This window comes from Schistocerca gregaria, chromosome 4, assembly GCF_023897955.1.
Source record: "Schistocerca gregaria isolate iqSchGreg1 chromosome 4, iqSchGreg1.2, whole genome shotgun sequence".
Lineage (NCBI taxonomy): Eukaryota > Metazoa > Arthropoda > Insecta > Orthoptera > Acrididae > Schistocerca > Schistocerca gregaria.
The window spans coordinates 321720000-321746901 of NC_064923.1; positions in this window are offsets into that span (position 1 = coordinate 321720000).

The following is a 26902-nucleotide window of genomic DNA, read 5'->3' on the forward strand; positions in this document are numbered from 1 at the left end:
GGTGTGCTTCGTTGGGTGCTAAGTACATTGCAGATCCGGAGGAGTTCTTTGTTCGTATGGTCACAGTCGATGAGTGATGGTTCCTCAAAGGTACCCCAGAAAAGAAACGCCAGTCCATGTAATAGCAGCATACTGGATGCCTCGTCACGGCCGGGACTAATCGTGCTGAAACAAATATCGATTGTATTCTGGGATCAGGAAGGATGGTTGTTGGTGGATTGGCTCCCTCCCAATACGATCCTCAAAAGTGACTGGTAGTACACTTCAATACATCAACTCCGCCGACGCATTCAACAACTCTGCCACGAAAAATGGGACCTCGGTCTTCTAACAGTGTGTGGCCACAAGCCAGTAGTCAGATCATTGCCACCGTGGGTGAACTGGGGTTTACTGCCCTGCACCATCCACCGTATTCGCGGCTATGGCAGCTAGCGACTACTCCCCATTCAACGCATTGGAAGGGGTCATGGCGTGTAAGAACTTCATGCAGTTGTCCAAGCGCCGGGATACACCCAAAGAATGGTTTACTACGCGAATACAGTAGCTGCCAGAATGAGGGCAAACTTGGACATGAATAGGTGGCGATTAACTGTAATATAACCAATACTCAATTCTTCAGTAAACGGTCCCTGTGAACAAAAACAAATTATGGTGCCAGTCGTTTCGAAGTACAATCATTCAGGTACTGCTAATAGTTCAGCTGACGGCGCGCAACAGTTGCTGCGAAGATTGTTAAGGCAACCAGCTACATTCACTTATAATCTGTTCTATGTACTTTGCTGGCAGATATATTTATTGTATGCAACATACACTGAGGTGACAAAAGTCGTGGCATACTGGCTAATATCGTGTTGGACCTACTTTTATCCGCCGTAGTGCAGTAGCTCAATGTGGCATGTACTCAACAAGTCGTTGGAAGTCCTCTGCACAAATACCGAGCCATGCTGCATCTACAACCGCCCATAATTGCGAAAGTGTGGCCGATGCAGTAGTTAGTGCATGAACCTATCTTTCGATTATGTCTCATACATTTCCTATGAGACTCATTCGGATGATCTGGGTAGCCAAATCATTCACTCGATTTGTCCAGAATGTTCCCCAAACCAGTAGCGAACAATTATGACCCAGTGGCATATTTGGGAGCAAGAAGTCCATGAATGGTTGCAAATGCTCTACAACGTAACTATTACTAATTAATGATCGGTTCAGATGGACCAGAGGACTCAGTCTGTTCCATATAAAACCAACCCACAGCGATATGGAGCCACCACAAACTAGTACAGTGCCTTGTTGACAACTTAGATCCATGGCTTTGTGGGGTCCGCGCTACACTCGAACCATACCATCAGCTCTTACTAATTGAAATCGGGACTCATCTGACCGGACTACTGATTTCCATCTGTCTAGGGTCTAACCAAAATGGTCACCAGCCCAGGAGAGGCGTTGCAAGCGATGTCGTGCTGTTTACAAAGGCACTGGCTTTATTCGTCTATTGCCATAACCCAACAAGCCAGATTTCGCCACACTGTCCTAACGGATACGTTAGTCGTACGTCCCTCGTTGATTTTAGGTGTTATTTCACGCTCTGTTGCGTGCCTATTACCAGTGACAACTGTACTCAGACACCGCTGCTCTCGTTTGTTAGATGTGATAGTCTCTTGACAATGTGGATCTCAGAATACTGCATCTTCTAACGATTTCCCGAATACAATGTCCCATGCATCTAGTCCCAGCAATCATTTCGCGTTAATATCTGTTAATTCTAGTCGTGCATCCATAATCACGTCATACTCCTCTCCATCTCGATCACCTGAAGACGAACGATAGCTCCGCCGATGCACTGTCTTTCTATAACTTTCTGCCCAATACTACGGCCATCCGTATATTTGCATATCGCTATCCAACGACTTGTCACTTCAGTGAATAAGTAGTTTTAAGTTCTTAACAGTCACGTGAAGATCTGAAGACGCTCTGTACTGGCTGAACCCGGTCAGTGAAAATACAAAAGTCATGAAGTAAGCTGCGTTTTGCACATAGTTAAACATACGTTTAGAAGACGGAAACGGAAGAGTCGTAGAACATTGTCGTCTGGGAGACGCCGTGGCTTTGTTTGGTCACTTAAAGTGAAAGAGTTTTCTTCCTCAGAGTGCTACGGTCCATTTGCTAGAACGATGTGACAGTTTTGTCTTAACGGTAAGAAGGAAATCATATTTTAACGTCCCGATGGCGACGACATCATTGGAGACGGAGTACACGCTCGGTTTCAGTAAGAATATGGAAGATCCGTCGTATCCTTTCGGAGGAAATGTCATGAAATTTACATCTAGCTATTAAGGAAAATCATGCAAAACCGGAATCTGTATGTGCGTCACCTCGTTCGCCAATATTGTCATCAGGGTGTATGTTGAGTGTAGGCTATAATATGGGAGTCAGTGTATAGTGTGTTGTAATGTTTATGACTTTTAATGGTGATGAGCGCAGGGAGAATAAATCCTATTGCTCTCGAGTAGCACAGAGATGGACACAGAGCTCAACGTCTCCATCCGACGCACTGACTACCATTAACGGTGTCACATGCCCTCTCTTCCTGAGACACGGTGGAGAGATTCAGGATTTAATTGAGGACACAGGTGACCGTGAAATTCACGCCACCAGCTCTCCTTACCTTGCCGGCCAAATACTGGCAGTGATTTTTAAAATTTTTTTTTTTTTTTTTGGTCATCAGTCTACTGATTGGTTTGATGCGGCCCGCCACGAATTCCTTTCCTGTACTAACCTCTTCATCTCAGAGTAGCACTTGCAACCTACGTCCTCAATTATTTGCTTGAGTATTCCAATCTCTGTCTTCCTCTACAGTTTTTACCCTCTACAGCTCTCTCTGGTACCATGGAAGTCATTCCCTCATGTCTTAGCAGATGTCCTATCATCCTGTCCCTTCTCCTTATCAGTGTTTTCCACATATTCCTTTCCTCTCCGATTCTGCGTAGAACCTCCTCATTCCTTACCTTATCAGTCCACCTAATTTTCAACATTCGTCTATAGCACCACATCTCAAATGCTTCGATTCTCTTCTGTTCCGGTTTTCCCACAGTCCATGTTTCACTACCATACAATGCTGTACTCCAGACGTACATCCTCAGAAATTTCTTCCTCAAATTAAGGCCGGTATTCGATATTAGTAGACTTCTCTTGGCCAGAAACGCCTTTTTTGCCATAGCGAGTCTGCTTTTGATGTCCTCCTTGCTCCGTCCGTCATTGGTTATTTTACTGCCTAGGTAGCAGAATTCCTTAACTTCATTGACTTCGTGACCATCAATCCTGATGTTAAGGTTCTCGCTGTTCTCATTTCTACTACTTCTCATGACCTTCGTCTTTCTCCGATTTACTCTCAAACCATACTGTGTACTCATTAGATTGTTCATTCCGTTCAGCAGATCATTTAATTCTTCTCCACTTTCACTCAGGATAGCAATGTCATCAGCGAATCGTATCATTGATATCCTTCCACCTTGTATTTTAATTCCACTCCTGAACCTTTCTTTTATTTCCATCATTGCTTCCTCGATGTACAGATTGAAGAGTAGGGGCGAAAGGCTACAGCCTTGTCTTACTCCCTTCTTAATACGAGCACTTCGTTCTTGATCGTCCACTCTTATTATTCCCTCTTGTTTGTTGTACATATTGTATCTGACCTGTTTCTCCCTATAGCTTACCACTACTTTTTTTCAGAATCTTGAACAGCTTGCACCATTTTATATTGTCGAACGCTTTTTCCAGATCGACAAATCCTATGAACGTGTCTTCATTTTTCATTAGCCTTGCTTCCATTATTAGCCGTAACGTCAGAATTGTCTCTCTCGTGCCTTTACTTTTCCTAAAGCCGAACTGATCTTCACCTAGCGCATTCTCAATTTTCTTTTCTATTCTTCTGTATACTATTCTTGTAAGCAGCTTCGGTGCATGAGCTGTTAAGCTGATTGTGCGATAATTCTCGCACTTGTCAGCTCTTGCCATCTTCCGAATTGTGTGGATGATGCTTTTCCGAAAGTCAGATGGTATGTCGCCAGACACATATATTTTACACACCAACGTGAATAGTCGTTTTGTTGCCACTTCCCCTAATGATTTTAGAAATTCTGATGGAATGTTATCTATCCCTTCTGCCTTATTTGACCGCAAGTCCTCCAAAGCTCTTTTAAATTCCGATTTTAATAATGGATCCCCTATCTCCTCTAAATCGACTCCTGTTTCTTCTTCTATCACATCAGACAAATCTTCACCCTCATAGAGGCTTTCAATGTATTCTTTCCACCTATCTGCTCTCTCCTCTGCATTTAACAGTGGAATTCCCGTTGCATTCTTAATGTTAGCACCGTTGCTTTTAATGTCACCAAAGGTTGTTTTGACTTTCCTGTATACTGAGTCTGTCCTTCCGACAGTCATATCTTTTTCGATGTCTTCACATTTTTCTTGCAGCCATTTCTTCTTAGCTTCCCTGCACTTCCTATTTATTTCATTCCTCAAAGACTTGTATTTCTGTATTCCTGATTTTCCCGGAACGTGTTTGTACTTCCTCCTTTCATCAATCAACTGAAGTATTTCTTCTGTTACCCATGGTTTCTTCGCAGCTACCTTCTTTGTACCTATGTTTTCCTTCCCAACTTCTGTGATGGCCCTTTTTAGAGACGTCCATTCTCTTCAAGTGTGTTGCCTACTGCGCTATTCCTTATTGCTGTATCTATAGCGTTAGAGAACTTCAAACGTATCTCGCCATTCCTTAGAACTTCCGTATCCCACTTCTTAGCGTATTGATTCTTCCTGACTAACGTCTTGAACTTCAGCCTACTCTTCATCACTACTGTATTGTGATCTGAGTCTATATCTGCTCCTGGGTACGCCTTACTATCCAGTATCTGATTTCGGATTCTCTGTCTTACCATGATGTAATCTAATTGAAATCTTCCCGTATCTCCCGGCCTTTTCCAAGTATACCTCCTCCTCTTGTGATTCTTGAACAGGGTATTCGCTATCACTAGCTGAAACCTTTTACAGAACTCAATTAGTCTTTCTCCTCTTTCATTCCTTGCCCCAAGCCCATATTCTCCTGTAATCTTTTCTTCTACTCCTTCCCCTACAACTGCATTCCAGTCGCCCATGACTATTAGATTTTCGTCCCCCTTTACATACTGCATTACCCTTTCAATATCCTCATACACTTTCTCTATCTGTTCATCTTCAGCTTGCGACGTCGGCATGTATACCTGAACTATCGTTGTCGGTGTTGGTCTGCTGTCGATTCTGATTGGAACAACCCGGTCACTGAACTGTTCACAGTAACAGACCCTCTGCCCTACCTTCCTATTCATAATGAATCCTACACCTTGGTCTGCTGTCGATTCTGATTGGAACAACCCGGTCACTGAACTGTTCACAGTAACAGACCCTCTGCCCTACCTTCCTATTCATAATGAATCCTACACCTGTTATACCATTTTCTGCTGCTGTTGATATTACCCGATACTCATCTGACCAGAAATCCTTGTCTTCCTTCCACTTCACTTCACTGACCCCTACTATATCTAAATTGAGCCTTTGCATTTCCCTTTTCAGATTTTCTAGTTTCCCTATCACGTTCAAGCTTCTGAAATTCCACGCCCCGACTCGTAGAACATTATCCTTTCGTTGATTATTCAATCTTTTTCTCATGGTAACCTCCCCCTTGGCAGTCCCCTCCCGGAGATCCGAATGGGGGACTATTCCGGAATCTTTTGCCAATGGAGAGATCATCATGACACTTCTTCAACTACAGGCCACATGTCCTGTGAATACACGTTCTTACACCACCAGTATTCGAACCGGATTACCTCTGTGTCGATATGCATTACTTTCATCTTGCCTCCCTATTCGTGTTCTGTGCCTGTTTTCATGTTTTGGAAGAATGCATGGATCTCCTTTGTTAATCTGTCGTCCTTCGCCGTCTATAGATGTCCATAGAGTGTAATACGTCTTTTACTGCTGCCAATTGTTATCTAAGGGCAGAATGTGTATATTAATTCTTTATTCTTGATTGGGCCTAACATTCTTCCCAAGATCCTTCTTTATATCTTTTTCAAATCTTCTAACACCGTTCCGAATCCACATTAAAGTGCTGTTGCTCGCCCATTGAGGTCTTCTGGTTTTACAGTTGTGTTATAGTGCCTTAATTTAACGCATTTAGAAAAACATTTTTTACCTTACAGATTTCTCACATTCGTGTATGTTCTTTTCATTTTTTCAGTTCTGATTTTAACTGCTTCTTCTTCACTTTTTGTATTTATGTTTTTACCTAGATGTTTCAAGTTGTTTGTTTTCTGGAAGCTGCCGCACTTGGTTTTTAAAAGTCTTGGTGAGTTAATTTAACTGGTTATATACTCTGCCTTTTTAAACGGTATTTGTGGACGTACCTTTTCCTCTGTTTCCATCATACATCCTAGTACTTTCTTTGCATTCTGTAAGTTTCTATGTACTATTACTGCAAATTCCAATCAATTTATTGCCCCATTCGATCGACTTTGCTTTATGTAGTTATTAATTTCTGGTTTTTCTTCCGCTATTTTCCATTGCCTTTGCAGCACAAAATTGAAAAACAATATTAATCCTTTACCCCACACATTTCACTAACTCTCTTGTATTCAGTATAAATATGAGCGTGCTACTGTTGGATTAAGTTACCAATCTCTACTTTATGTTACTGTTCATATCATTAGCTTGACTTTCTACACTCCTGGAAATGGAAGAAAGAACACATTGACACCGGTGTGTCAGACCCACCATACTTGCTCCGGACACTGCGAGAGGGCTGTACAAGCAATGATCACACGCACGGCACAGCGGACACACCAGGAACTGCGGTGTTGGCCGTCGAATGGCGCTAGCTGCGCAGCATTTGTGCACCGCCGCCGTCAGTGTCAGCCAGTTTGCCGTGGCATACGGAGCTCCATCGCAGTCTTCAACACTGGTAGCATGCCGCAACAGCGTGGACGTGAACCGTATGTGCAGTTGACGGACTTTGAGCGAGGGCGTATAGTGGGCATGCGGGAGGCCGGGTGGACGTACCGCCGAATTGCTCAACACGTGGGGCGTGAGGTCTCCACAGTACATCGGTGTTGTCGCCAGTGGTCGGCGGAAGGTGCACGTGCCCGTCGACCTGGGACCGGACCGCAGCGACGCACGGATGCACGCCAAGGCCGTAGGATCCTACGCAGTGCCATAGGGGACCGCACCGCCACTTCCCAGCAAATTAGGGACACTGTTGCTCCTGGGGTATCGGCGAGGACCATTCGCAACCGTCTCCATGAAGCTGGGCTACGGTCCCGCACACCGTTAGGCCGTCTTCCGCTCACGCCCCATCATCGTGCAGCCCGCCTCCAGTGGTGTCGCGACAGGCGTGAATGGAGGGACGAATGGAGACGTGTCGTCTTCAGCGATGAGAGTCACTTCTGCCTTGGTGCCAATGATGGTCGTATGCGTGTTTGGCGCCGTGTAGGTGAGCGCCACAATCAGGACTGCATACGACCGAGGCACACAGGGCCAACACCCGGCATCATGGTGTGGGGAGCGATCTCCTACACTGGCCGTACACTTCTGGTGATCGTCGAGGGGACACTGAATAGTGCACGGTACATCCAAACCGTCATCGAACCCATCGTTCTACCATTCCTAGACCGGCAAGGGAACTTGCTGTTCCAACAGGACAATGCACGTCCGCATGTATCCCCTTGCCACCCAACGTGCTCCAGCACGAACGCTGGTCCAACTGAGGCGCCAGGTGGAAATGGCTTGGCAAGCCGTTCCACAGGACTACATCCAGCATCTCTACGATCGTCTCCATGGGAGAATAGCAGCCTGCATTGCTGCGAAAGGTGGATATACACTGTACTAGTGCCGACATTGTGCATGCTCTGTTGCCTGTGTCTATGTGCCTGTGGTTCTGTCAGTGTGATCATGTGATGTATCTGACCCCAGGAATGTGTCAATAAAGTTTCCCCTTCCTGGGACAATGAATTCACGGTGTTCTTATTTCAATTTCCAGGAGTGTATTTCTTTTCTAATAACATTCTATGTACACACTGAACACGTCCTAATTATCATTTTTATGTGATCCCGCTTGCGCAAATGTGCAAACAAAATACAATCTTCTCGTACAGCCATGTGCAAGCAAAATACAATCTTCTCGTACAGCCAGCCATCTGAAGTGGTTAAAAGTCATCGAGCCTCCACGTGGACATTTAACCCATTGATGGAGATGCAAACTCATGTAAAATTTGGTTAGTACATATCGCCAAACCATGTATTCGTACGTAAAACATTTTAACATGTTTTATCTTTTTATGATGTATTTATGATGTTTATTAAAGAGATGTAATAGAATATAGAATAGAATACAGAAGTCAAAAATGTCCGTTCACCAAACTTATTGAAATTTATTTAGTCTTCTTATGTAATTTAATTTATATGAGCGTCTACCTGTAGTCTTAATGGGAGTAATTGATGACGTAACCGTGTCGCAGGTAGAATGTCTGATAGGGAAAAAAATGGAAATGATCGTATGGCGTCACTCTTATTGAGTGAGACGCCACATTGGGGATGAAATGATGATGAGGACAGCACAACACCCAGTTCCTGAGGGGAGAAAATACCCCATCCCACCTGAGACCTAGCCAGGGCCTCCGTGCGTGGCATTACAAAGCGCTGACCGGTTTTTTTCCCGTTGCGTTTGGTCTAAGCGGACGTCGCAACACTTTCTTTTAAGTTGATCGTTGATTCCTTTACCCATTTTTTTTTTATTACAGAAGCGAGCAGCCCTCTGACCGAACACGCTGAGCTACCATGCCGGCTGTCTGCTCAGCTAATTGGGGGGGGGGGGGGGCACTAATGCCTGCTTAAAGTACAGCACAGGTTGACTGACCGCTACAGCCATAGTTCATATCTTCAGATATCTACTAGCTTTAAGCCGACTTCCGTAGCTAATACAACGCAAGCAATTACTGTGGCGCTGCGTCTGTTGTTAGCAATAAATCACGGGATGATTTCTTAGAAGAGGAACTGCCTTCTTCACCTTTTATGAATCCTAGATCGTGCTCCGACACACATGACCTAGCAGTCGATGGGATGTCACGCTGTAAACTTGCTCCTTTATTTCTCATTCTTGAAATCCGCTGTTGCCGTAGAAGGATCTTATACCTCAATTTTCCTTCGTTTCAAATCCTAATTATGGACGCAGTATTCTCCATTATCAGTTAGCTGAAAAGGGGTGACCTGCGGTGACATTAGGTGCGAATCCAGGATTCCGTTCTGGACGGTTTAGTATCGACGGTGATTCTGGTTCCCCACCTAGCACGCGTATCAAAAAGAATAACATGTCAGAGGTACTCGCGCCAACAGGTGACAGTCGCGCTTGCACCCGCGTGGGGCACAGGAACCGTCCTCTGACGATGATTACTTCCAAATACCGCTAACAGCCTGTTACTAGCCAATCTCTTGCCAGCTTATGAAGCCTTTAGTTACGCGCCGTTCAACAGTACAATTTTGACCTTGCCTGATTAATGTTTGTGATTTGGATTGCTCACTGGTTTGTTGTATACCCTTAAGACGACTTGACTTGTTTTGGTTATCCATTTACTTCTGAACTCCGCAGTCTGTTACCTACGGAACCACCTGTTTCGCTCCGCTGGTCTTTAAGTTACCACCGGTGTGAGTTATCACAAATGATGTTCTTCCCAATGCAGAACAGTGACATTTCGTTACTTTCTCACTAACGTAGAGATGAGCCACACACTCCCTAAGATTTTAACAATAATAATAATCAAATATTTAACAAAATTTTACACAACAATATTATTGCAGTACCTGACAGCAATTGTGAACCACCCAAAAGGGTCTGGTTTGTGGGGCGTTCAGCTGTTTGGTCATCAGCGCCCGTACACATTCGCAATCTGCACACGGTCCAGTCTACCCTCTTTATGAATGATGATGGAATGATGAGGACAACACAAATACCCAACCCGGCTTGAAATCGAATCCGCGACCCCGTGATCCAGAGGTAGCAACGCTAGCCACTAGACCACGAGCTGCGGACCAGAAGGGTAGGAGGAAACAAAATAAAATTCACGCACTGAGATAGTGTGTCACGTTATTTTTGCACTTAGAAAATCGAGTCAAATTTACACAGAACATTTCAAGAAGTACTCTACTTGATCTTGGACAGCAGAGACACATGTGAAGGGGTTATGATATGCTTAAAGCACAATACGTCGATCCTCGCTCATGGTCGACCGGAACCATCACGACGATTGTGCTTGTCCTCACCGTCCCATGCAGTCCAGTATCGGCCCACTGTTACATCCATGTGCGCCACAAATCTGGATATTGCACAAATCGATCAGCTGGCCAAATGGAGACCCTCAACGAGGTCCCTTTCAAGGTCTGTCAGGTGCTGATAATGCTTTCTCACACTTGTAGGTGTCATCTCCATGTCCTCCGTGGTAATCAATCAACATCTGACGCTCTTCACGCCCCTTTGCATCCTACCAGGCCTGCTACCTGGCCGAAACACGAATAACACGACTACACGTTAATGACTACTCCACCTGTCACAGAAAATTGCAACTATAATCATTCTCATATCCGCCGATGGCGTGTACATCTACGAAGTCATAGTGACATCAGACCATGTCTTCTATGTGCTTCACTTTTCATTTAGTTTCATGTTTACTTCAAAAATTTAACCGAATGATCTATAAATGGCAATCCACAGGGATGGAGAAAAATATGGAACACCAAAATCACAACACGTCACCACGCCTAATGCGATGTTGGTAACCTGTTGGCACTCAAAACAGCTTCCAGTCGTCTCGTAATGAATAAATACCACCCTTGTATGGATTTCAGATGTATGTTGTACCATTCTTCCTGCTAAAGCTGCTAGTTCAAGTAATGATGACCGAATGGATAGCGATCACGAACCGTCTCTTCAAGGTAGCCATAAAGTTTCAATAACATTAAAATCTTCTAACTATACTGACCAGGGTAGATGCGACAATTCATCGTCTTGCTTACAAAACCAGTGGTATGTACACAGGGACCCTGCCATCTTGGAACACAGTATCATCATTTGGGAACAAACATTATACCAAGAAATGGACTTGATCAGCCTTATGATGACATAAGCCTTGGCAGTAATGCGCTCTTGCAGAGTTGTCCTATCCATGGGGCCCTTGAGATAACACGATGTAGCTACCCAAATCATCACAGAGTCCCCACTCTGTTTCACTCTTGAAACATGAACTCGGTCAGAAGTAGAGAACAATGTGAAACTAGACTCATCTGGCACTTTTTTTTCTTGCTACCGGCATTTGCATCACTGATGTGTGGTTCTTTAATTCCAGCTTATAGTCTTCCCTTCGTGTTGTCTTGGTGTTGACACGGTTCACAAGTGGGACTTTGAGTTCTCCAACAACTTTTTCAGCTGTCGTCGTCTTCTTGTTCACCAAAGTTCTCTCGAATGGCCGTCTGTTACTATCACTCAACATACACTTTCTTCCGCATTATCACTTAACGTATGATGTTTCACCGGTTTCCCGTGTGCGGTATAAATCTTCGGTGCGGACCCTCTAGAAACATCAAACACTTCGACTACTTTGGTTACGGAAGCACCTCAGACTTAATGTACTTGCAACTACACAGGATACTGTTCTGTTCCTGACTGATATTTGCGACGTATTGAGGACCTTGTACAAATGCCATTCGAGCTCGAATACAGCAGCGCAACCTGCAGGCTTGTCTAGCATCTGCGTTTATGTTCAAGCATCCATTTCAAGCAATGTTTCCGTATTTTTGTCCAGCTCCTTTATACTGCACGTGGTTAATGAAGCATTAAAACTTTGAAGTGACAGTTCTCGTGCAATGAAATTAAACTTACTACAGTGATACAGATATGAACCCATCAGACAACAAATTTGTCTCCCTGATATGGCATCACGATAACAACGCCTCTACTCTTAATAATGCTGAAAAAAATATTTGCGACGTATTCAGGACCTTGAACAAATGCCGTACGAGTTCGAATACAGCGACGCAACGTGTGGGCTTGGCTAGCATCTGCGTTTATGTTCAAGCACGCATTTCAAGCAGTGTTCCCGTATTTTTGTCCAGATCCTTTATACTGCATGAGAAAAGCATTGCTTCCAATATTTGAAAAGTACATTTTCATCCAACTGGCTGATTTAGAAGCTGTAACAGTACCTTCATCTCGCAATTTCGACGACGGCATAATTTACATAACATAAAATCGATTTCCGCCAACAACGTTATCACTATTTTGCTAAGCACTGTGGATGCTGGTCTGCAGAACATGGCCGCGGGAATGTGTGTATGAGGAGAATACTGTTTCTTTTGTTTCGCTTACGTTCGGGACGCATTTACTTCTTTTTTTCTTTTCTTTTATCCTTTTTCTTCTTAGTAGAAGATCTTTCCCTTTCAGTCTTCCCATACTCAGAATCCCGCGATTTGTCGTTTCTACTTGGGTACTCACGAACCACGTCCGATGTTGTTGACAGCACGTAAGGTCAGCCAGTGGATGAGCGCCGTTTCCGGCCCGGAATGTTCTCAGCAGGCGGTCAGCCCGCAATCCCATCCACGTTGACTCGCCCACATGTAAGAGACTAAGAAGCATCCTCTGTGAATAGCGCCCCTTTTCATTTCTAGAATTCCTGCTGCCCATTTTCGAGTCTCGTAGTTTATATGCTAATTTGTTGTCTGAACGTTAGTAGTTAAATTAGTTACATTCGGAAAACTGGTACATGAAAAATACAAGCTAGTAAAATATATTTTTTGGGAGGGGAAGGTCATGACCACGACTACTACCTTCTAGAGTGACAACAACAGGGTTCACAGGAGTGCAAGCGTATGTTTCTAATTTGACGAACACTTGGGTACCCTATCGCACCTCCATTGGTCCACTAAATCATTTAGTCTCAATATCACAAAAAATCGACTTCCCTCCACTTGGTAACACTGTGTGAACCATTCAGTTTGATATGGCATACGTGAAAAAAAAGTTTTGGGCTCTTGTCCATCCCATATTCATCTACATCATACTCCGCAATCTACCTAAGGGTGGATAGTGAAGGGGAATTCTCGTACCACTAACTGATCCCCACTTCAATGGTCCTCTCAGGAATGGCGCGTGGGAGGAATGACTGTTGGTAAACCTCTGTATTAGCTGTAATTTGTTGAATTTTCCTGACAGGGTCATTTTGCGACGTGTATGTGGGAGGAAGTAATTCTCCTCGGAAAGTACTGTCTCGACATCTCAGTTGTACACCTTTTCGTGATGCACAACGCCTCTTTGGTAGCGCCTGCCACTAGGATTCGTTGAGTATTTTTGTAAAGCTCACGCGGGCAATGAACGATCTTGTGACGTAACGCGCCGCTCTTTGTTGGATTTTCTCTATCTCTTCGGTCACTCCTACCTGGTAAGGATCCCAGATTGATGAATAACACTCAAGAATCGGTCGATAATGTACACCACTTCCTTTGCGGATGGGTTACATTTTCTTAAGATTATTCCTAGGAATCTCAGTCTGGCACCTGCATTTGCTATTATTTGTTTTGTATGGTCAGCCCACTTAAGGTCGCCCTGAACAGTTGCTCCTGGAAATTTTACGGTAGACACTATTTACAGCAGTTAATCATCGTTAGCATACAGCAGAAAATTTCTTTTTGTGGGTTCCTGCCCACTCGTAGCTTATAGGGTGCCTAAAGGATGCTGCTTTCTCGGATAGCTATACAACAATTCAAGCAAATCACATTACAAATAGGAAGGTTGACAATACTTAACTTTAAATTTACAACGTTGTCACAGGCGATGGGCGATATGCAAACAATCAAAGTCCTTTGCTGTATACAACATCCATGTGAGCGATGGATGTGGGTCGCACGTCACTGCTGTCGTAGTGCTCTCCTAGTGCTGTGCTAATACTGTGCTGGCAGGAGCGGCGCATACATTCTCTCCTCGTAGAGGCCGCTCCTGTCGTGGTGCGGTCCTGGTCAGCAGGCTATTGGTTGGCGTCGTCTCTCCGCCTTCTCTGCTCTTGCATTCTTCGTCTTTATGCCAGCGCTTGTGGTTACGACTTTTCCTATGTATGCGCAAAGTGTTACATTTATTTACATCCAGGGCCAACTGCCAGAGCCTGCACCATTCATCGGTCCTCTGCAAGATATTCTGCAAATCGATACTGTCTTCTGCAGTTTCTATTTTGTTACGGATGACAGTATCACCTGCTGTCAACAACAACATATCAGACGTGGTTCGTGAGTACACAAATAGAACCGACAAACCGCGGTATGCTCGCATCCACAGTGCATAGCAAAATATTGATAACGTTGCATGCGGAATTCGATTTTATGTAATGTAAATTATGTCGCCGTCGAAATTGCGAGATGAAGGTACTGTAACAGCTTCTAAATCAGCCAGTTGCATGAAAACGTACTTTTCGAATACTGGAACGAATGCTTTTCTCATGCAGTATAAAGGATTTGGACAAAAATACGGGAACACTGCTTGAAATGCGTGATTGAACATAAACGCAGATGCTAGCCAAGCCTGCAGGTTGCGTTGCTGTATTCGAACTCGTACGGCATTTGTTCAAGGTCCTCAATATGTCGCAAATGTTTTTTTCAACATTATTAAGAGTAGAGGCGTTGTTATCGTGATGCCATATCAGGGAGACAAATTTGTTGTCTGATGGGTTCATATTTGTGTCATTGTAGTAAGTTTAATTTCATTGCACGAGAACTGTCACTTCACAGTTTTTAATGCTTCATTAAGCAATTCTGCTGCGCCATTTTGACTGTAATCTTTTCAGAAAACATGCAATGCACAAGGTACTAGGTTTAGATTCAAAGGCAGGATTGTTCAAAGCAGAAGGAAGCCATATAAGAAATCTGCCAAATTTTCATCCTTAATTCACAGCAGTATCGTGTGTTCCATGTTCTAATTAAATGAAGTTTGTTTATTACACAAGTAGATGGAAATTCGAAGCAAAATTCAAACATAATTACAACAAAGAAAAAAATGTAATGCAGGACGGAAAGTCTGAAGACAGTGTCGGCCCAAGAAGCAGAGTCAGTAAGGGAAAGTAAGGTGCAAATGGCTCTGAGCACTATGCGACTTAACATCTGAGGTCATCAGTCCTCTAGAACTTAGAACTACTTAAACTTAACTAACCTAAGGACATCATACACATCCATGCCCGAGGCAGGATTCGAACCTGCGACCGTAGCGGTTGCGCGGTTCCGGAGTGAGGCGCCTAGAACCGCTAGAAAACACCGGCCTGCGGCAAGTAAGGAGTTCGTAGCGTCATTCGTTTTCTCCAGATGAAAGGGAGAATAATTTGTCTGTTGCTTCAGTATCTCATCGCATTCGAATTGTATGACTGTCAGTGGAATGAAATGACCAACAGCTTCAAAGAAAAGATTTAGAACTTTAACATCGGGCCCCTGTGCCACTGCACCCATATTTTGGAAGAGGGAAGGATTGAATCTCGAGGACACACTTTCCACGCTGTTGAAGTAATGAAGAATAACAAGAAACAATTTTTTCTAGAATTTCATTACAGTGTGTCTCCGTGCGCTTTGCACAACAAAAACTAAATTTCGGAATACCTCAGGAGGAAATATCTGTCAAATTTACCTTAAAGACCCCATATTAGACGACTTTCCATTTATTTTCACATTTGAAAGCATATTCTATGACATCAGTTTGATAACATTGAGACGATATAGCACATCCCGAAGTGGTAGAGAGAACAACTGTGCGACGTCAGTATAAATGCATAAAACAAATTAAAAACTTTGATATCCAGTCAAAGGAGATTTACGGCTGACGTTAGAGACGAAACAAACAAGTATCTGACTGTACTATCTGAACATAAATAATGTAAATACGTAATTACAGCATTTAGGAAATTCTTTCCTTTTTACAATATCTTTAACACTCATTGTTTAATTGTGAATTTGATAATAAGGTAATAATGAGTATTTTCTTAGACCACAGATTAAGGTTCGAAGCCAACATAGCAAGACACGTGACGGAGTTCAGAAGGCTTAGACACTGTCATCATGAGCTATGCTACGTGGAGCCGACGGTTATTCTATCTGTCATTAATAGTTAAAACCACTCATTGATTATATGAACTGAATTCCCTGCTGCATTAGTATTATATGTCTACCACTACAATTAACGGAATATTTGTGAAATTTCCAGTATTATTGTGATGTTTCCGCTACGTGACAGAGTAACAAACAACGTTTGAATCATTTCATTTACAGTTCTTCCTTTTCATAATGTTATGCAATCTTTAGAATTACATTTTCTTCTAAGCGTTCCCCTTTTGACTACATTGTGCGTCATTTGGTTCATCGCTTCCTCAGGACAACAGTTTACCAGAAAGCATTTAGTTTCAGCGTATTCTAATTCCATACGTGCAGAACTTATTTTCTGTTGATACAAGATATGAAATCCTATTTTATCTACTATGTCACGTCGATAAAATTTCGAATAACTCGCTTGCTTCTTATGCCTTTATCTTGATTGATGGTTTCACCTTTCTTATTCTTCAGGTGATAATTTCAGAGGGAAATAAAAAAATCATGTCACAGAATACGGGTTCACTTTCCTCCCGATACCAAAAGTTTCAAGTTGTAAAACGTTATGATGAGAAATGTTTGCTACCTGACTTTGTGTGCTCTTTTGGCTGAAATTTTTCCTTTTGGTGGCAAGGAACTAAGCACCCAGTCGTTCATATTTAATCAGTGAGAAATCAATTACCTGTGTTGAGAGCACGTAAAAAATTACAAGTTTGTACCATAAACACAAGAGAAGAAAAAAATGTAGTTGATAATTTCATAAACATTGCCACGTAGACTTACGATAGTGATTCCTCGGCTTCCGGTGGGGAGGATTAGAAAATTGCCTTCTTTCCACCGCCTCCGGACGTTGAGGAGAGAAGGGCGTGATGAGTGCATTTTCCTTAGTGTTTTTTCATTGACCTTATATGTGCTAATGGATGCAGGCATATACATTTCTCACCCTCAATATAATTAGTATATGTTCCCTATCACGGCTTGCTGGGTTACGCCAGTTTATTTATGATTCTCAAGCTGTTATCGTGTGTTTACAAGAGGTATGTCTTGTCTTCTTGGATATTCTATGGTTTTCAATGTCGCGCCTGAAAATTCTACCGGTATGACTTTGCTTTATCGAGACGGAATGCCACTGACGGACTTCAAACGTTAGATGATGCTCGCGGTATAGGCTGTAGTTATTATGACGTCACCTTATTTTTTCTTCAAACTCCGTCTGGGTCCGGTCGTTCATCCGACCGCGCGTGGTTTTATAAGGAAGAAGTTGTTTATTTGCTCCCACTGAACCCGCGCAAGGTTTTACTGGGTGGGAGGGGGGGGGGCGATTTTAACTACGTCTTACGTCGTGTCGATCATACCGCCAATTATACATATTGTCGTGAACTTCATGCCGCGTCCACACGCTTGGCGCTTGCCGCGAACTCCAAGCTTCTAGAAACGCTTGGCTACGTTTGGGGACCTATCCACACGCTCTCGAGTGCGCTTCTTTGTTCTGGAGAAGCACGCTTGAAGGACGTAGAGGTTATGTCGGTCCTAACCATTGGCTTAACTTATCTTTATTATAAAAGTGAAAAAAAGAGGAAAGAAAACGAAAAATACGGCAAAGAAGATGGTGGATGTTAAAAATTCATAGAAACCGTACCGGGTAATTGTTAAATTATTACATTATAGCTTCATTCATATATCTTATGTGTATTTCATTTAATATAATTAGGCCTATAAAAATTATTGGTTTACAGTTTGTGATTGCAGAGAATTTATGGAAGAAAGATGTAATGAGCTTCTTCATGAACCATCTGGACAGTTTGATAAGTTCTGTAGGATGAGCTACCCTGATTTTTAATATTTTCTGAATGAAATTTCACCTATGATTTCGAAGAAAAATACAGACTTCAGAGAAGCTATACCAGCTAAATATCGTCTGGCAATAACACTAAGATATTTTTAGCATCTGGAGACAGTTACAAAAGTCTACAATATTTGTTTAAAGTATCGGCCCAGGCAATATAAAAAATTATACCTGAAGTCTGCAGAGCTATTAATAACGTTCTGAAATATGAAATAAAGGTAATGAGAAACCTGTTTGATATTTTGTTTTTAATATTTTTATTAGTTCGAAGAGCTAGGTGTACAAAAATATTAATCAGTGTTCTGTGCAATTGTTATTACTTATGCACTAGTATCATAGTGCTCAAAATGTTCGTAAGCTTTCTGGAATGCTTCGTAAATAATGTTTTGTCTCTGAGGCACGATTATTTCATAAGATACCGGTACCGGTATTACTGTAATTGTAGAGGTGGGCTTTGAAGCATTGGATTCGGTTGAGTAGATAGTTATGTTGTCATCTATATTTCGAGGATGTGGTCGTGGTAATGGAATGGAGGAACTTTCTAATTTGGAGATGGGATTGGTTGTGAAGGGTCATGATTTGGGGTAGAAGGTTCAGAAAATTACGTTTAAACACCTTGCTGAGCGGTTTGGTACTACTATATATCCACTTGACACTGATGATGGTCTAGAATATTTAAACAAATTATGAGGGGATGGTATTTCACACCAAAATGACCTCTGTTTAATTATTTGGATAAATAAACCATCTATTTCATACATCGTTAATTTCCTGTTGTTTTGAGGAAGCTCCAAATCTTTTTGGCTAATAGCTTAGCATAAATATTACATTCATCATCTTAAGTATTTGCCCATGATGTACGTTGACTAAGTACATTTGTTAATTAACCAAATGCTGTGGCAATTTGCTGTTCCGGTTTATTCGAAGCAGTGCGACGACGAGATTTCTCCTTAGATTTACTTGTAGATGGTGATGAAACCGTAGAAGCAGGAGTCGAGGAACCCGCCACGCTGTTATAATTTTCTATCTCGTCAGCTTCATCCACAGTTTCTTCGCCATCTGTTTCTGATGATTCTGATTGCTGCAAAAATTAGATTTTATTAATAGTTCTACGGTACTGAAAAATTATTTCAACTTAAATTATTATTTTAAGACTCTTTTCAGATGCTCTCTACAGCGGAAGATTGGATTAATATAGAAAGGAGATACAGCAGTAAATTCCCGCATTGTGTGGGATCGTTGGATGGCAAACTTTTAGTTATCGATTTTCCACCTTATAGTGAAACTGAATATTTCAACTACAAGAAAACTTTCAGTATAGTGCTTTTGGCATTAGTCGATAGCAATTATAAATTTATATTTGTTGACATAGGTTGTCAAGGGAGGATTAGCGATGGTGGTGTTTTTAACAATTCATTATTATGGCAAAGAATCTGCAGAAACTAAATGAACTTCCTCACACCATGCCCACTTCCTGGATCGAATAATAACGTAAAGGTGCCATACGTATTTTTAGCAGATGGTGCCTTTGCACTCAGTACGCATGTTATGAAGCCTTACCCTGGACATCATGAGATTGATCGCCAAAAAGAATATTTAACGAACAATTCTCTAGGGCCCGGGCTGGAGTGGAGAATACTTTTGGCATTTTAACTTTCGAAGACCTATTAATTTAGATCTCGAAACCGTGAAAGAAATTACTGTGACCTGTGTGCTACTACATAACTTTCTCAGAAAAAGTAGATCTTTTTTAGAAAGATATATTCCTCTTGGAACTTTGGATGTATGAGATAGTAATGGGAATCTCATAACACCTGGTGCATGGCGGAATATAAAAGAACATAATGCAATATAAAATTTGCCACTTGTATCTCGAAGATCACTGCTAAATGCCGTCATGATTAGGGACAAATTTACTTCATACTTTTGTTGGAGTACGAATGCTTAACAAGCAGTTCTGACTTCTTAATTTTAGAGCATGTACTTTATATTATAGAAACAGTAAAAATCAAAATTGATAGATTCCAAAATACTGAAGTGTTTTTGCTTACCGTATCTGAGTTCAAACCAATCTTGTTGGTTTATATTGGCAGAAGAAATGATTCCATAAGCTGGTATGCAAACCAAACTGGTTCGTAAATATCTTCGACTCCTGAGGGAAAATTATTATTACTTATTATTTACATCATATACATATTTATTTTGTTAGTGACACAACTATTTGACTAAAAATATATGTAGAACTTTGAAAAAATTCACTTTGTTCCAATTACCTATTTATCAAATTTATTGTATATACATGGTGCTACAAAAAGGTACGGCCAAACTTTCAGGAAACCTTTCTCACACACAAACAAAGAAAATATGTTATGTGGACATGTGTCCGGAAACGATTACATTCCATGCTAGAGCTCATTTTATTACTTCTCTTCAAATCACATTAATCATGGAATGGAAACACACAGCAACAGAACGTACCAGCGTGACTTCAAACACTTTGTTACAAGAAATGTTCAAAATGTCCTCCGTTAGCGAGGATACATGCATCCACCCTTCGTCGCATGTAATCCCGGATCCGCTGATGCAGCCCTGGAGAATGGCATATTGTATCACAGCCGTCCACAATACTAGCACGAGGAGTCTCTACATTTGGTACCGGGGTTGCGTAGACACGAGCTTTCAAATGCCCCCATAAATGAAAGTCAAGAGGGTTGAGGTCAGGAGAGCTTGGAGGCCATGGAATTGGTCCGCCTGTACCAATCCATCGGTCACCGAATCTGTTGTTGAGAAGCGTACGAATACTTCGAGTGAAATGTGCAGGAGCTCCATCGTGCATGAACCACATGTGCCGTGCTTGTAAAGGCACATGTTCTAGCAGCACAGGTAGAGTATCCCGTATGAAATCATGATAACGTGCTCCATTGAGCGTAGGTGGAAGAACATGGGGCCCAATCAAGACATCACCAACAACGCCTGCCCAAACGTTCACAGAAAATCTGTGTTGATGACGTGATTGCACAATTCCGTGCGGATTCTCGTCAGCCCACACATGTTGATTGTGAAAATTTACAATTTGATCACGTTAGAATGAAGCCTCATCCGTAAAGAGAACATTTACACTGAAATGAGGATTGACACATTGTCGGATGAACGGTTCGCAGAAGTTTACCCGTGGAGGCCAATCAGCTGCTGATAGTGCTTGCAAACGCTGTACATGGTACGGAAACAACATAGCACTCTCCATACAGTGACGTGGCCAACGTTACCTTGTACAGCAGCAACTTCTCTGACGCTGACATTAGGGTTATCGTCAACTGCATGAAGAACTACCTCGTCCATTGCAGGTGTCCTCGTCGTTTTAGGTCTTCCCCAGTCGCGAGTCATAGGCTGGAATGTTCCGTGCTCCCTAAGACGCCGATCAAATGCTTCGAACGTCTTCGTGTCGGGACACCTTCGTTCTGGAAATCTGTCTTTATACAAACGTACCGCGCCTCGGCTATTGGCCCGTGCTAATCCATGCATCAAATGGGCATCTACCAACTCCGCATTTGTTAGCATTGCACTTACCACAGAATCACTTTCGTGATGAACACTAACCTGTTGATGCTACGTACTGATGTGCTTGATGCTAGTACTGTAGAACAATGAGTCGCATGTCAACACAAGCAACGAAGTCAACATTACCTTCCTTCAATTGGGCCAAATGGCGGTGAATCGAGGAAGTACAGTACATACTGACGAAACTAAAATAGGCTCTAACATGGAAATTAAGCATTTCCGGATACATGTCCACATAACATCTTTTCTTTATTTGTGTGTGAGGAATGTTTCCTGAAAGTCTGGCCGTACCTTTTTGTAACACCCTGCATATCTTGTAAATATTAATAAATAAATAAATTTATACCTGAGCCAGAACGAACAGAATCTTGTTTCTTCTTTAAGTATTTACTAAATGTGACCATAAGAATTTCCTTTTTGTCTTTAATCTCCTTGACAGGTTTCTTTAAAACTTTACTACTGAGACCACTCCAGGCATCAGCCACTTTTTTTTAAAAAATATTCGATGAATTGTAATATTTCCTCGTTGGACCAGATACTGGTATTCATTTTCCCAGCTGTAGCCTACTTTTACACAAAGAGGAACGCAATTCTGTCCGCTGCCAATGCACAAACAATACTAAGTCCACAACAAACGTGTGGACGCGTCGCAAGCACTTGCGGCAAACCTCCTTTGATTTGTGCCAAAAAACCGACACTCGACCGGATCGGCCCACAAGCTCTAGCAAGCCTACGCAAGTCAAGCCAAACGCTCTATCCGCACGTTTGAATTTGTGATGGCTTGTTGAGGTTTGGCAAGCGTGTGGACGCGGCATAATGATGTGGTGATGTCTTAGCATCTCCGAGTTGTTTGGGTTTGCGGATATGCTACACTTGTGCGATTTTCGTGTTTTATAGCTACTTCAAATAGCCGACTGGACCGCTTTTATTTATCTGCCTCCGTCTGTAGTCATCTTCTATCGAGTGATGTAATTCCTGCCAGTTTCACTGATCACTGTGCTGTTTCAATGACTTTTAACCACATCCCGCAGCGGGTCCATCTTTCGCGCCCTTTACGGAAGCTAAACTCTTTACATCTCACGGACCCCTCGCTGGAAGGTATCATAGCAGACGTATGGCGGCGGACAATCCAGTACCAGGTGTGTTATCCCTCAATTCTAGAATGTTGGGTTTCCTTTGCTAAACCTTGAATTCAAAATACACTCAAGCATTTTAACGCTGAAAAAGCGGCTGAAATAAGACAGACTAGGGAATTTTATTATGCTGTCCTTCGCGATCTTTACGCTAATACTCGTGATGCCCCCTTGAGAGTCGTAGACGTCTGCCCTGTGAAGGTAAAACTTCTACAACTCAAACGCCGGCAAATGGATGGTGTCCGATTGCGTTCCCAGCCTCGTTCAATCGTACAGGATGAGTTGGCCTTTTCCTATCATCCTCTTCGGCCTCACAAGCGATCTCAGAGGACGTTTCATATTACCATTCGATCTCTAGATGGACATGAGTGGTCCTCCCAGTCTGCTATCATTCGTGAACTTTACCAGTACTTTTCAGAACTTTATGCTGAAGTGGATTCAGACGGTCTACCGTGTCTTGATTTCACCTCCCTCCTTAATAGTGTTGTTACGCCAGCTCTCCAGGAAGCGATTTTCTCTGTATTCCATCGCGATGATATACTTGATATTTTGGCTCGTTCTCCCTCCCACAAATCGCCTGGCTTCGATGGCCTTCCCAAAGAATTTTATATTTTGGCCCCTGATAGGAGTTACGATAACGACTATGGTGAATGAAGTTTTCCACGGTGCCCTTATCCCGCCCAGCTTTAAGGTTACTAAAATTGTCTTGATCCCCAAAAAGCAGGGACGTTTGCGTGTGGATCAGGTCCGTCCGATAACCGTCTTCAACTGTGATCATAAAATAGTAGCGCGAGCGGTAAATAGCCGACTATCGCTGTTGTTTCCTACCATCATCACGAGCCATCAGAGCTGTCTTCCGGGTCGTACACTCCTGACTTCCGTTGCCGAATGTAGTGATCTCATTTCGATTGCTTCCATCATTCCCGTACCAAGCACTATGCTTTTCATAATTTTCAACAAGCATTCGACCGCGTTAATCAAGGATTTCTTATGTGGGTATTCACAACTGTTGGTTTTAACGATGCTGCACGACGGCTGGTTAGCTCTCTAATTACTGGTATTCGAGCGTCCATTGACGTAAATGGCCGTTTTACTTCCCCCATCGCGGTGTGTCAGGGCGTCCTTCAAGGGAGTCCATCATCTATGTCACTCTACGTTTCTGGAACCCTTATTGCGATCTATAGCTGTTCGTTTGGGTGGCTGGTCGCTTTTGGGAGAAAGGTTAACCGTTCGTGCATATGCTGATGACGTTATGGTTCTTTTCCGTACCCATGATGATACACCACTGCTGAAGGAAGTTTTGGATGCTTTTTGTCTTCTTACGGGAGCGCGGGTTAATGACCAGAAATGTTACTTACTCAATTTGCGAGGATTTGACGCTGTTGAAATTCCATGGGCTTTGAAGGTCACCTGATATCGATCGTTAGGTGTTATAATTGACAGTTGTACGCTAAAGATGGCAACGATAAACTGGTAGTCTGTCACGGATAAGATTCAGGGAGCCATCATAGAACACGAGAGTCGCTCTCTCTCAATTCTTCATAAGATCCGGGCCATGGAAACTTATGTGTTAAGTAAGGCTTATTTTATTGCACAAATCTTTTCACTTCCTGCGATGATGTACCGCAAGTTGAAAAGTTTAACTGGCAGGTTTATCTGGGGCAATTCTATATTTCACGTGCGTTATGGGGTAGTGGCGCGCCCCCGTGTGCTGGGAGGTTTGGGTCTCCCTGACATTCGAGTTAAGGCTTCTACCTTATTCATCCGTCTCACCGTTTTAATATGTCTATGAGCCCCCAATCACTTACAGCTCGCCTTCATGACTGCATACGACAGGCGAGTTTAACACCTCCAGTAGATATTGGTAGCATTTGTTATAAACTAAGGCACGTTAAGGAATTTTTCCTTGAAGTCAGTTATTTAGTAGTAAATATCCTTTCTTAAGGGAATCTCTCCCTAAAAATGCTTTTATGCCGCTGGCCAATTCCTCATAATATTCCCTCTGTTGAAGCCCAATCACCAGAAGCGAATTGGAAGATTGTTTGGTTAGCCTCCCGATTTTCCCGATGGATGTGGCTTCCTCGTGGTACCAAGCTGTTCATGACATTGTACCTACCAACGTGCGACTTTTTCGTGACGAATCGCTGCAATCGTTGCCATGAAACTGATACATTATATCATCGGTTGATCTTCTGCGGTCATGGTCTTTGGAGATGGCTTCGCCGACAACTGGCTTTTCTTCTCAGGACGGCGGAGGCAGCTATCTCGGGGGAGATTCTCGGGCGTACCAATTCAACCTCCTTTCCCCGATCGAAGAACAATGCCACCATGTGGCTTGTTGGACATTATGTCCATTACGTGATGGTGAGTGGATATGACGCACGTCAGAGTGCCTTTTCCCAGTATATGGCCACAGACTATTGGACGTGGCTCAGGATGCCACGTTATCGAGGGCTTTTTTCTAATATGCTGTATCATGTTTTTCTTCGACAAGGGGATGGATGAGTTGAAATCCCCCCCTTTTTTTGTGGACGTTCTTGTTGGGATTTAAATGTTACACTATGTAGAAGTGGCGGAGGAAAAAAAGTTATGAGCGCGTTAAAATTAACTCCGTAGTCCTTTATATATGTTTTTTTCTGATTTACCCCTTTTGTTTTTGTTGAAATGAATTCTTGTGTTTTATTTTACTTGATTGCCTTAAATAAGTGCTCTGGAGGGCGATCACAAAAAAACTCGGAAATTGGTTGATTGCTGGGTAGAACCTCGCGCACATTTTTTTAATACATATTTTTTCAACATTCGTCGCATTGTTTCGTACACATTCCATTTGAAGGGAAATTTGATGAAAAGGCACGTGTATTTGCATGAGCTTTTATTTAATTTCCAGTATTGTTTGGTTTATTTGGTTGTTTGCTAATTTTTACTGTCACAACAAATATTATAATCATGAACAAGTAAACGAACAAATGCTTAATGTTAAAAAAAATGGCTGTCAGATAGAGCGTCTGCCATGTAAAACAAAGGTAGGGTAAGTGGGAAATCCACGTTCGGGTTCCGCTCGAAAAAAAGAGAAAGAAGAAAGAAAGAGGGTTGGCTGGAACAAACTGTGGACACAGTGAAAACATTCATTGTGCGCTGTATACGAGTCCACGATGCCCTTCATATTGCTAGTACTGTTGACACTTGGCAGTGCTGCTGACAATGTTCGGCAACTCGTGACCGTTCACTCACTTTCGGGCTTAGTGCTGAGCGAGTCTACTATATTCTCCTTATATTCTCTTTCCATAATGATGAGGTAATCTGAATAGTCACGTTTATGTGAGATCGAGATGGCAAATTTAATTATTCGACGCTAGGAACGTAATTCCACACGTAATTCAACTGGTTTTGTATTTCATGTTTGAACTAAAAAAAAATGTGACATTATTCTGGCGGAGGCGCTGGACATTGAAACTTGTGATAGCGCACATTATCGATGACACAGTGGCTTCCATCAGGCCACGAAAGAGCCGACGTTTACATGGCGTGAATCCCGAGTTCGAGCCATATTCAACAGATCGCAATCTACCGGAGACGGAAGAAGAAGAGGACGTTGCGAAGACAGCAATGGTGTGCCACCACATGAGACTTCCTTCCGGGTTCTCTGGTGACAATGGCTAAGATCCAAACAAGTGGCTGAAGGTATATGAGCGTATAGCCAAATTTAACAAATGGGATAGCACCGTGTGTCCGGCTAACGTATTTGTATGCTTGGAGGGCACTGCCAAGGAATAGTATGAGAACAACGAGGAGAAGTTCACAAGCTGGGAAACAGTCCAGGTGGAACTGCCCAAGTATTTCAGCGACAGACAACGACAGAAGTGCAAGGCTGCAGGTAAATTAAAGTACAGGACACAGCGCCCAGGAGAAACTTTAGCATCCTACATTCAAGACGTCTTGGAGCTGTGTAAAATAGTGGATCCTAGAATGGAGGAGGAAGACAACTTTGCACATCTCATGATGGGCGTTGCTGAGGACATGTATCAAGCCCTACTCCTGAAGGAAGTTTCGACAGCAGACGACTTCATAAAACGGTGCCAGTATATCGAGACAATGCATCAAAAAATAATTACATGCAAGAAGTTTGAACGGCTTCCAAACGTCGTATCGATGTCTGTGGTGGAGGGACTGATTTCAC